Here is a 13,961-nt window from a genome sequence, read left to right as displayed (position 1 = left end):
AAAGGCATAATGCAGCCTTCAGTACAAGAATAGAGTCTCTTCTTACAGTCGGTGCTTTGAGCATTTCCTGTGAGACCAGTATTAGTTTCCGATACACCACTGCAGGTTCAATGTATTCCTTGGACATACGCATTGACGATGAAACACAGAAATCGCATCGGAATTAAATACAAATGGCACAATGCCGCCCTACGTACACGAATAGAGACTCTTCTTACATTTGGTGCTTTGAGCATTCCCTGTGAGACCGGTATTAGTTTCCGATACACCACTGCAGGTTCAATGTATTCCTTAGACATACACATTGACAATGAAACACAGAAATCGCATCGGAATTAAACTCAAAAGGCACAATGCCGCCATAAGTGCCAGAATAGAGACCCTTCTTAGAGTCGGTGCATTGAGCATTGCCTGTGAGACCAGCAATAGTATCCGATACACCACTGCAGGTTCAATGTATTCCTTGGACCATCGCATTGACGATGAAACACAGAGATCGAATCGGAACTAACTACAAAAGGCACAATGCCGCAGTAAGTACAAGAACAGAGACTCTTCTTACAGTCGGTGCTTTGAGCATTCCCTGTGAGACCAGTATTAGTTTCCGATACACCACTTCAGGTTCAATGTATTCCTTAGACATACACATTGACGATGAAACACTGATATTACATCGGAATTAAAAACAAATGGCACAATGCCGCCATAAGTGCAAGAATAGAGACTCCTCTTACAGTCGGTGCTTTGAGCATTCCGTGTGAGACCAGTATTAGATTCCGATACACCTCAGCAGGTACAATCTATTCCTTGGAGCTTCAAATTGACGATGAAACACAGAAATCGCATCGGAATTAAATACAAAAGGCACAATACCGCTTTAAGTACAAGAATAGAGACTCTTCTTACAGTCGGTGCTTTGAGCATTCCCTGTGAGACCAGTATTAGTTTCTGATACACCACTGCTGGTTCAATGTATTCCTTGGACATACACATTGACGATGAAACACAGAAATCGCATCGGAATTAAATACAAAAGGCACAACGCCGCGTTTCGTACAAGAATAGAGACTCTTCTTACAGTCAGTGCTTTGAGCATTCCCTGTGAGACCAGTATTAGTTTCCGATACACCACTCCTTGTTCAATGTATTCCTCGGACATACTCATTGACGATGAAACACTGAAATTACATCGGAATTAAATACAAAAGGAACAATGCCGCCTTAACTGCAAGATGAGTGAGACTTCTTAGAGTCTGTGCTTTGATCCTTTCCTGTGAGACCAATATTAGTTTCCGATACACTACTGCAGGTTCAATGTATTCCTTGGACCTTCGCATTGACGATGAAACACAGAAATCGCATCGGAATTAAATACAAAAGGCACAATGCCGCCTTAAGTACAGGAATAGAGACTCTTCTTACAGTCGGTGCTTTGAGCATTCCCTGTGAGACCAGTATTAGTTTATGATACACCACTGCAGGTTCAATGTATTGCTTGGACATACACACTGACGAAGAAACATAGAAATCGCATCGGAATTAAATACAAAAGGCACAATGCCGCCTTACGTACAAGAATAGAGACTCATCTTACAGTCGGTGCTTTGAGCATTCCCTGTGAGACCAGTATTAGTTTCCGATACCCCACACCAGGTTCAATGTATTCCTTGGACATACTCATTGACGATGGAAAACTGAAATTACATCGGAATTAAATTCAAAAGGAACAATGTCGCCTTAACGGCAAGATAAGTGAGGCTTCTTAGAGTCTGTGCTTTGATCCTTTCCTGTGAGACCAGTATTAGTTTCCGATACACCATTGCAGGTTCAATGTATTCCTTGGACCATCGCATTGACGATGAAACACAGAGATCGAATCGGAACTAACTACAAAAGGCACAATGCCGCAGTAAGTACAAGAACAGAGACTCCTCTTACAGTCGGTGCTTTGAGCATTCCCTGTGAGACCAGTATTAGTTTCCGATACACCACTGCAGGTTCAATGTATTCCTTAGACATACACATTGACGATGAAACACTGACATTACATCGGAATTAAATACAAATGGCACAATGCCGCCATAAGTGCAAGATTAGAGACTCCTCTTACAGTCGGTGCTTTGAGCATTCCGTGTGAGACCAATATTAGTTTCCGATACACCACTGCAGGTACAATGTATTCCTTGTACCTTCACATTGACGATGAAACACAGAATTTGCATCGGAATTAAATACTAAAGGCATAATGCCGCCTTCAGTACAAGAAAAGAGTCTCTTCTTACAGTCGGTGCTTTGAGCATTTCCTGTGAGACCAGTATTACTTTCCGATACACCACTGCAGGTTCAATGTATTGCTTGGACATACTCATTGACGATGAAACACTGAAATTACATCGGAATTAAATACAAAAGGAACAATGCCGCCTTAACTGCAAGATGAGTGAGACTTCTTAGAGTCTGTGCTTTGATCCTTACCTGTGGGACCAGTATTAGTTTCCGATACACCACTCCAGGTTCAATGTATTCCTTGGACATACTCATTGACGATGAAACACTGAAATTACATCGGAATTAAATACAAAAGGAACAATGCCGCCTTAACGGCAAGATGAGTAAGACTTCTTAAGGTCTGTGCTTTCATCCTTTCCTGTGAGACAAGTATTAGTTTCCGATACACCACTGCAGGTTCAATGTATTCCTTGGACCTTCGCATTGACAATGAAACACAGTAATCGAATCGAAACTAAATACAAAAGGCTCAATGCCGCAATAAGTACAAGAATAGAGATTCTTCTTACAGTCGGTGCTTTGAGCATTCCCAGTAAGACCAGTATTAGATTCCGATACACCTCAGCAGGTACAATGTATTCCTTCGAACTTCACATTGACGATGAAACACAGAAATCGCATCGGAATTACATACAAAAGGCACAATGCCTTTTTAAGTACAAGAGTGGAGACTCTTCTTACAGTCGGTGCTTTGAGCATTCCCTGTGAGACCAGTATTAGTTTCTGAACCACCACTGCAGGTTCAATGTATTCCTTGGACCTTCGCATTGACAATGAAACACAGAAATCGAATCGAAACTAAATACAAAAGGCTCAATGCCGCAATAAGTACAAGAATAGAGATTCTTCTTACAGTCGGTGCTTTGAGCATTCCCAGTGAGACCAGTATTAGATTCCGATACACCTCAGCAGGTACAATGTATTCCTTCGAACTTCACACTGACGATTAAACACAGAAATCGCATCGGAATTAAATACAAATAGGCACAATGCCGCTTTAAGTACAAGAATAGAGACTCTTCTTACAGTCGGTGCTTTGAGCATTCCGTGTGAGACCAGTATTAGTTTCCGATACACCACTGCAGGTTCAATGTATTCCTTGGACCTTCGCATTGACAATGAAACACAGAAATCGAATCGAAACTAAATACAAAAGGCTCAATGCCGCAATAAGTACAAGAATAGAGATTCTTCTTACAGTCGGTGCTTTGAGCATTCCCTGTGGGACCAGTATTAGTTTCCGATACACCACTGCAGGTTCAATGTATTCCTTGGACCTTCGCATTGACGATGAAACACAGAAATCGCATCGGAATTAAATACAAAAGGCACAATGCCGCCTTAAGTACAGGAATAGAGACTCTTCTTACAGTCGGTGCTTTGAGCATTCCCTGTGAGACCAGTATTAGTTTCCGAAATACCACTGCAGGTTCAATGTATTCCTTGGACATACGCATTGACGATGAAACACAGAAATCGCATCGGAATTAAACTCAAAAGGCACAATGCCGCCATAAGTGCCAGAATAGAGACCCTTCTTACAGTCGGTGCTTTGAGCATTGCCTGTGAGACCAGTAATAGTATCCGATACACCACTGCAGGTTCAATGTATTCCTTGGACCTTCACATTGACGATGAAACATAGAAATCGCATCGGAATCAAATACAAAAGGCACAATGCCGCCTTAAGTACTAGAATAGAGACTCTTCTTACAGTCGGTTCTTTGAGCTTTCCCTGTGAGACCAGTATTAGTTTCCGATACACCACTACAGGTTCAATGTTTTCCTTGGACCTTCGCATTGACAATGAAACACAGAAATCGAATCGGATATAAATACAAAAGGCTCAATGCCGCAATAAGTACAAGAATAGCGATTCTTCTTACAGTCGGTGCTTTGAGCATTCCCTGTGAGACCAGTATTAGATTCCGAAACACCTCAGCAGGTACAATGTATTCCTTGGAACTTCACATTGACGATGATACACAGAAATCGCATCGGAATTAAATACAAAAGGCACAATGCCGCTTTAAGTACAAGAATAGAGACTCTTCTTACAGTCGGTGCTTTGAGCATTCCCTGTGAGACCAGTATTAGTTTCTGACACACCACTGCAGGTTCAATGTATTCCTTGGACATACACATTGACGATGAAACACAGAAATCGCATCGGAATTAAATACAAAAGGCACAATGCCCCCTTTCGTACAAGAATAGAGACTCTTCTTACAGTCGGTGCTTTGAGCATTCCCTGTGAGACCAGTATTAGTTTCCGATACACCACTCCAGGTTCAATATCTTCCTTGGACATACTCATTGACGATGAAACACTGAAATTACATCGGAATTAAATACAAAAGGAACAATGCCGCCTTAACTGCAAGATGAGTGAGAATTCTTAGAGTCTGTGCTTTGATCCTTTCCTGTGAGACCAATATTAGTTTCCGATACACTACTGCAGGTTCAATGTATTCCTTGGACCTTCGCATTGACGATGAAACACTGAAATCGCATCGGAATTAAATACAAAAGGCACAATGCCGCCTTAAGTACAGGAATAGAGACTCTTCTTACAGTCGGTGCTTTGAGCATTCCCTGTGAGACCAGTATTAGTTTCCGATATACCACTGCAGGTTCAATGTATTCCTTGGACATACGCATTGACGATGAAACACAGAAATCGCATCGGAATTAAATACAAATGGCACAATGTCGCCCTACGTACAAGAATAGAGACTCTTCTTACATTCGGTGCTTTGAGCATTCCCTGTGAGACCGGTATTAGTTTCCGATACACCACTGCAGGTTCAATGTATTCCTTAGACATGCACATTGACAATGAAACACAGAAATCGCATCGGAATTAAACTCAAAAGGCACAATGCCGCCATAAGTGCTAGAATAGAGACCCTTCTTACAGTCGGTGCTTTGAGCATTGGCTGTGAGACCAGTAATAGTATCCGATACACCACTGCAGGTTCAATGTATTCCTTGGACCTTCACATTGACGATGAAACACAGAAATCGCATCGGAATCAAATACAAAAGGCACAATGCCGCCTTAAGTACAAGAATAGAGACTCTTCTTACAGTCGGTTCTTTGAGCTTTCCCTGTGAGACCAGTATTAGTTTCCGATACACCACTGCAGGTTCAATGTATTCCTTGGACCTTCACTTTGACGATGAAACACAGAATTCGCATCGGAATTAAATACTAAAGGCATAATGCCGCCTTCAGTTCAAGAATAGAGTCTCTTCTTACAGTCGGTGCTTTGAGCATTTCCTGTGAGACCAGTATTAGTTTCCGATACACCACTGCAGGTTCAATGTATTGCTTGGACATACACACTGACGATGAAACATAGAAATCGCATCGGAATTAAATACAAAAGGCACAATGCCGCCTTACGTACAAGAATAGAGGCTCATCTTACAGTCGGTGCTTTGAGCATTCCCTGTGAGACCAGTATTAGTTTCCGATACACCACACCAGGTTCAATGTATTCCTTGGACATACTCATTGACGATGGAACAATGAAATTACATCGGAATTAAATTCAAAAGGAACAATGCCGCTTTAACGGCAAGATAAGTGAGGCTTCTTAGAGTCTGTGCTTTGATCCTTTCCTGTGAGACCAGTATTAGTTTCCGATACACCATTGCAGGTTCAATGTATTCCTTGGACCATCGCATTGACGAAGAAACACAGAGATCGAATCGGAACTAAATACAAAAGGCACAATGCCGCAATAAGTACAAGAATAGAGACTCTTCTTACAGTCGGTGCTTTGAGCATTCCCTGTGAGACCAGTATTATTTTCCGATACACCACTGCTGGTTTAATGTATTCCTTAGACATACACATTGACGATGAAACACTGATATAACATCGGAATTAAATACAAATGGCACAATGCCCACATAAGTGCAAGAATAGAGACTCCTCTTACAGTCGGTGCTTTGAGCATTCCCTGTGAGACCAATATTAGTTTCCGATACACCACTGCAGGTACAATATATTCCTTGTACCTTCACATTGACGATGAAACACAGAATTTGCATCGGAATTAAATACTAAAGGCATAATGCAGCCTTCTGTACAAGAATAGAGTCTCTTCTTACAGTCGGTGCTTTGAGCATTTCCTGTGAGACCAGTATTAGTTTCCGATACACCACTGCAGGTTCAATGTATTGCTTGGACATACACATTGACGATGAAACACAGAAATCGCATCGGAATTAAGTACAAAAGGCACAATGCCGCCTTAAGTACAAGAATAGAGACTCCTCTTACAGTCGGTGCTTTGAGCATTCCCTGTGAGACCAGTATTAGTTTCTGATACACCACTGCTGGTTCAATGTATTCCTTGGACATACGCATTGACGATGACACACATAAATCGCATCTGAATTAAATACAAAAGGCACAAGGCCTCCTTACGTACAAGAAAAGAGACTCTTCTTACAGTCGGTGCTTTGAGCATTCCCTGTGAGACCAGTATTAGTTTCCGATTCACCACTCCAGGTTCAATGTATTCCTTGGACATACTCAATGACGGTGAAACACTGAAATTACATCGGAATTAAATACAAAAGGAACAGTGCCGCCTTAACTGCAAGATGAGTGAGACTTCTTAGAGTCTGTGCTTTGATCCTTTCCTGTGAGACCTGTATTAGTTTCCGATGCACCACTGCAGGTTCAATGTATTCCTTGGACCTTTGCATTGACAATGAAACACAGAAATCGAATCGGAACTAAATACAAAAGGCACAAAGCCGCAATAAGTACAAGAATAGAGACTCTTCTTACAGTCGGTGCTTTGAGCATTCCCTGTGAGACCAGTATTAGTTTCCGATACACCACTGCAGGTTCCATGTATTCCTTAGACATACACATTGGCGATGAAACATTTAAATTACATCGGAATTAAATACAAATGGCACAATGCCGCCATAAGTGCAAGAATAGAGACTTCTCTTACAGTCGGTGCTTTAAGCATTCCCTGTGAGCCCAGTATTAGTTTCCGATACACCACTGCAGGTACAATGTATCCCTTGTACCTTCACATTGACGATGAAACACAGAATTTGCATCGGAATTAAATACAAAAGGCACAATGCCGCCTTAAGTACAAGAATGGAGACTCTTCTTACAGTCGGTGCTTTGAGCATTCCCTGTAAGACCAGTATTAGTTTCTGATACACCACTGCAGGTTCAATGTATTCCTTGGACATACACATTGACGATGAAACACAGAAATCGCATCGGAATTAAATACAAAAGGCACAATGCCGCCTTTCGTACAAGAATAGAGACTCTTCTTACAGTCGGTGCTTTGAGCATTCCCTGTGAGACCAGTATTAGTTTCCGATACACCACTCCAGGTTCAATGTATTCCTTGGACATACTCATTGACGATGAAACACTGAAATTACATCGGAATTAAATACAAAAGGAACAATGCCGCCTTAACTGCAAGATAAGTGAGACTTCTTAGAGTCTGTTCTTTGATTCTTTCCTGTGAGACCTGTATTTGTTTCCGATACACCACTGCAGGTCAATGTATTCCTTGGACCTTCGCATTGACGATGAAACACAGAAATCACATCGGAACTAAATACAAAATGCACAATACCGCAATAAGTACAAGAGTAAAGACTCTTCTTACAGTCGGTGCCTTGAGCATTCCCTGTGAGACCAGTATTAGTTTCCGATACACCACTGCAGGTTCAATGAATTCCTTAGACATACACATTGACGATGAAACACTGAAATTACATCGGAATTAAATACAAAAGGCACAATGCCGCCATAAGTGCAAGAATAGAGGCTCTTCTTACAGTCGGTGCTTTGAGCTTTCCCTGTGAGACCAGTAATAGTTTCCGATACACCACTCCAGGTTCAATGTATTCCTTGGACATACTCATTGACGATGAAACACTGAAATTACATCGGAATTAAATAGAAAAGGAACAATGCCGCCTTAACGGCAAGATGAGTAAGACTTCTTAAGGTCTGTGCTTTGATCATTTCCTGTGAGACCAGTATTAGTTTCCGATACACCACTGCAGGTTCCATGTATTCCTTGGACCTTCGCATTGACAATGAAACACAGAAATGGAATCGGAACTAAATACAAAAAGCACAATGCCGCAATAAGTACAAGAATAGAGACTCTTCTTACAGTCGGTGCTTTGAGCATTCCCCGTGAGACCAGTATTAGTTTCTGATACACCACTGCAGATTCAATGTATTCCTTAGACATACACATTGGCGATGAAACATTGAAATTACGTCGGAATTAAATACAAATGGCACAATGCCGCCATAAGCGCAAGAATAGAGACTCCTCTTACAGTCGGTGCTTTGAGCATTCCCTGTGAGACCAGTATTAGTTTCTGATACATTATTGCAGGTACAATGTATTCCTTGTACCTTCACATTGACGATGAAACACAGAAATCGCATCGGAATTAAATACAAAAGGCACAATGCCGCCTTAAGCACAGGAATAGAGACTCTTCTTACAGTCGGTGCTTTGAGCATTCCCTGTGAGACCAGTATTAGTTTCTGATACACCACTGCAGGTTCAATTTATTCCTTGGACATACACATTGACGATGAAACACAGAAATCGCATCGGAATTTAATACAAAAGGCACAATGCCGCCTTTCGTACAAGAATAGAGACTCTTCTTACAGTCTGTGCTTTGAGCATTCCCTGTGAGACCAGTATTAGTTTCCGATACACCACTCCAGGTTCAATGTATTCCTTGGACATACACATTGACGATGAAACACTGAAATTACATCGGAATTAAATACAAAAGGCACAATGCCGCCATAAGTGCAAGAATAGAGACTCTTCTTACAGTCGGTGCTTTGAGCATTCCCTGTGAGACCTGTATTAGTTTCTGATACACCACTGCAGGTTCAATGGATTCCTTGGACATACACATTGGCGATGAAACACAGAAATCGCATCGGAATTAAATACAAAAGGCACAATGCCGCCTTTCGAACAAGAATAGAGACTCTTCTTACAGTCGGTGCTTTGAGCATTCCCTGTGAGACCAGTATTAGTTTCTGATACACCACTGCAGGTTCAATGGATTCCTTGGACATACACATTGGCGATGAAACACAGAAATCGCATCGGAATTAAATACAAAAGGCACAATGCCGCCTTTCGAACAAGAATAGAGACTCTTCTTACAGTCGGTGCTTTGAGCATTCCCTGTGAGACCAGTATTAGTTTCCGATACACCACTCCAGGTTCAATGTAATCCTTGGACATACTCATTGACGATGAAACACTGAAATTACATCGGAATTAAATACAAAAGGAACAATGCCGCCTTAACGGCAAGATGAGTAAGACTTCTTAAGTTCTGTGCTTTGATCCTTTCCTGTGAGACCAGTATTAGTTTCCGATACACCACTGCAGGTTCAATGTATTCCTTGGACCTTCGCATTGACAGTGAAACACAGAAATCGAATCGGAACTAAATACAAAAGGCACAATGCCGCGATAAGTACAAGAATAGAGACTCTTCTTACAGTCTGTGCTTTGAGCATTCCCTGTGAGACCTGTATTAGTTTCCGATACACCACTGCAGGTTCAATGTATTCCTTAGACATACACATTGGCGATGAAACATTGAAATTACATCGGAATTAAATACAAAAGGCACAATGCCGCAATAAGTACAAGAATAGAGACTCTTCTTACAGTCGGTGCTTTGAGCATTCCCTGTGAGACCTGTATTAGTTTCCGATACACCACACCAGGTTCAATGTATTCCTTGGACATACTCATTGACGATGGAACAATGAAATTACATCGGAATTAAATTCAAAAGGAACAATGCCGCTTTAACGGCAAGATAAGTGAGGCTTCTTAGAGTCTGTGCTTTGATCCTTTCCTGTGAGACCAGTATTAGTTTCCGATACACCATTGCAGGTTCAATGTATTCCTTGGACCATCGCATTGACGAAGAAACACAGAGATCGAATCGGAACTAAATACAAAAGGCACAATGCCGCAATAAGTACAAGAATAGAGACTCTTCTTACAGTCGGTGCTTTGAGCATTCCCTGTGAGACCAGTATTATTTTCCGATACACCACTGCTGGTTTAATGTATTCCTTAGACATACACATTGACGATGAAACACTGATATAACATCGGAATTAAATACAAATGGCACAATTCCCACGTAAGTGCAAGAATAGAGACTCCTCTTACAGTCGGTGCTTTGAGCATTTCCTGTGAGACCAGTATTAGTTTCCGATACACCACTGCAGTTTCAATGTATTGCTTGGACATACACATTGACGATGAAACACAGAAATCGCATCGGAATTAAGTACAAAAGGCACAATGCCGCCTTAAGTACAAGAATAGAGACTCCTCTTACAGTCGGTGCTTTGAGCATTCCCTGTGAGACCAGTATTAGTTTCTGATACACCACTGCTGGTTCAATGTATTCCTTGGACATACGCATTGACGATGACACACATAAATCGCATCTGAATTAAATACAAAAGGCACAAGGCCTCCTTACGTACATGAAAAGAGACTCTTCTTACAGTCGGTGCTTTGAGCATTCCCTGTGAGACCAGTATTAGTTTCCGATTCACCACTCCAGGTTCAATGTATTCCTTGGACATACTCAATGACGGTGAAACACTGAAATTACATCGGAATTAAATACAAAAGGAACAGTGCCGCCTTAACTGCAAGATGAGTGAGACTTCTTAGAGTCTGTGCTTTGATCCTTTCCTGTGAGACCTGTATTAGTTTCCGATGCACCACTGCAGGTTCAATGTATTCCTTGGACCTTCGCATTGACAATGAAACACAGAAATCGAATCGGAACTAAATACAAAAGGCACAATGCCGCAATAAGTACAAGAATAGAGACTCTTCTTACAGTCGGTGCTTTGAGCATTCCCTGTGAGACCAGTATTAGTTTCCGATACACCACTGCAGGTTCCATGTATTCCTTAGACATACACATTGGCGATGAAACATTTAAATTACATCGGAATTAAATACAAATGGCACAATGCCGCCATAAGTGCAAGAATAGAGACTTCTCTTACAGTCGGTGCTTTAAGCATTCCCTGTGAGACCAGTATTAGTTTCCGATACACCACTGCAGGTACAATGTATCCCTTGTACCTTCACATTGACGATGAAACACAGAATTTGCATCGGAATTAAATACAAAAGGCACAATGCCGCCTTAAGTACAAGAATGGAGACTCTTCTTACAGTCGGTGCTTTGAGCATTCCCTGTGAGACCAGTATTAGTTTCTGATACACCACTGCAGGTTCAATGTATTCCTTGGACATTCACATTGACGATGAAACACAGAAATCGCATCGGAATTAAATACAAAAGGCACAATGCCGCCTTTCGTACAAGAAAAGAGACTCTTCTTACAGTCGGTGCTTTGAGCATTCCCTGTGAGACCAGTATTAGTTTCCGATACACCACTCCAGGTTCAATGTATTCCTTGGACATACTCATTGACGATGAAACACTGAAATTACATCGGAATTAAATACAAAAGGAACAATGCCGCCTTAACTGCAAGATAAGTGAGACTTCTTAGAGTCTGTTCTTTGATTCTTTCCTGTGAGACCTGTATTTGTTTCCGATACACCACTGCAGGTCAATGTATTCCTTGGACCTTCGCATTGACGATGAAACACAGAAATCACATCGGAACTAAATACAAAATGCACAATACCGCAATAAGTACAAGAGTAAAGACTCTTCTTACAGTCGGTGCCTTGAGCATTCCCTGTGAGACCAGTATTAGTTTCCGATACACCACTGCAGGTTCAATGAATTCCTTAGACATACACATTGACGATGAAACACTGAAATTACATCGGAATTAAATACAAAAGGCACAATGCCGCCATAAGTGCAAGAATAGAGACTCTTCTTACAGTCGGTGCTTTGAGCTTTCCCTGTGAGACCAGTAATAGTTTCCGATACACCACTCCAGGTTCAATGTATTCCTTGGACATACTCATTGACGATGAAACACTGAAATTACATCGGAATTATATAGAAAAGGAACAATGCCGCCTTAACGGCAAGATGAGTAAGACTTCTTAAGGTCTGTGCTTTGATCATTTCCTGTGAGACCAGTATTAGTTTCTGATACACCACTGCAGGTTCAATGGATTCCTTGGACATACACATTGGCGATGAAACACAGAAATCGCATCGGAATTAAATACAAAAGGCACAATGCCGCCTTTCGAACAAGAATAGAGACTCTTCTTACAGTCGGTGCTTTGAGCATTCCCTGTGAGACCAGTATTAGTTTCCGATACACCACTCCAGGTTCAATGTAATCCTTGGACATACTCATTGACGATGAAACACTGAAATTACATCGGAATTAAATACAAAAGGAACAATGCCGCCTTAACGGCAAGATGAGTAAGACTTCTTAAGTTCTGTGCTTTGATCCTTTCCTGTGAGACCAGTATTAGTTTCCGATACACCACTGCAGGTTCAATGTATTCCTTGGACCTTCGCATTGACAGTGAAACACAGAAATCGAATCGGAACTAAATACAAAAAGCACAATGCCGCAATAAGTACAAGAGTAAAGACTCTTCTTACAGTCGGTGCCTTGAGCATTCCCTGTGAGACCAGTATTAGTTTCCGATACACCACTGCAGGTTCCATGTATTCCTTGGACCTTCGCATTGACAATGAAACACAGAAATGGAATCGGAACTAAATACAAAAAGCACAATGCCGCAATAAGTACAAGAATAGAGACTCTTCTTACAGTCGGTGCTTTGAGCATTCCCCGTGAGACCAGTATTAGTTTCTGATACACCACTGCAGATTCAATGTATTCCTTAGACATACACATTGGCGATGAAACATTGAAATTACATCGGAATTAAATACAAATGGCACAATGCCGCCATAAGTGCAAGAATAGAGACTCCTCTTACAGTCGGTGCTTTGAGCATTCCCTGTGAGACCAGTATTAGTTTCTGATACATTATTGCAGGTACAATGTATTCCTTGTACCTTCACATTGACGATGAAACACAGAAATCGCATCGGAATTAAATACAAAAGGCACAATGCCGCCTTAAGTACAGGAATTGAGACTCTTCTTACAGTCGGTGCTTTGAGCATTCCCTGTGAGACCAGTATTAGTTTCTGATACACCACTGCAGGTTCAATTTATTCCTTGGACATACACATTGACGATGAAACACAGAAATCGCATCGGAATTTAATACAAAAGGCAGAATGCCGCCTTTCGTACAAGAATAGAGACTCTTCTTACAGTCTGTGCTTTGAGCATTCCCTGTGAGACCAGTATTAGTTTCCGATACACCACTCCAGGTTCAATGTATTCCTTGGACATACACATTGACGATGAAACACTGAAATTACATCGGAATTAAATACAAAAGGCACAATGCCGCCATAAGTGCAAGAATAGAGACTCTTCTTACAGTCGGTGCTTTGAGCATTCCCTGTGAGACCTGTATTAGTTTCTGATACACCACTGCAGGTTCAATGGATTCCTTGGACATACACATTGGCGATGAAACACAGAAATCGCATCGGAATTAAATACAAAAGGCACAATGCCGCCTTTCGAACAAGAA

This window comes from Schistocerca serialis, chromosome 6 (genome assembly GCF_023864345.2).
Source record: "Schistocerca serialis cubense isolate TAMUIC-IGC-003099 chromosome 6, iqSchSeri2.2, whole genome shotgun sequence".
NCBI lineage: Eukaryota > Metazoa > Arthropoda > Insecta > Orthoptera > Acrididae > Schistocerca > Schistocerca serialis.
This window is presented reverse-complemented; position numbering follows the sequence as displayed.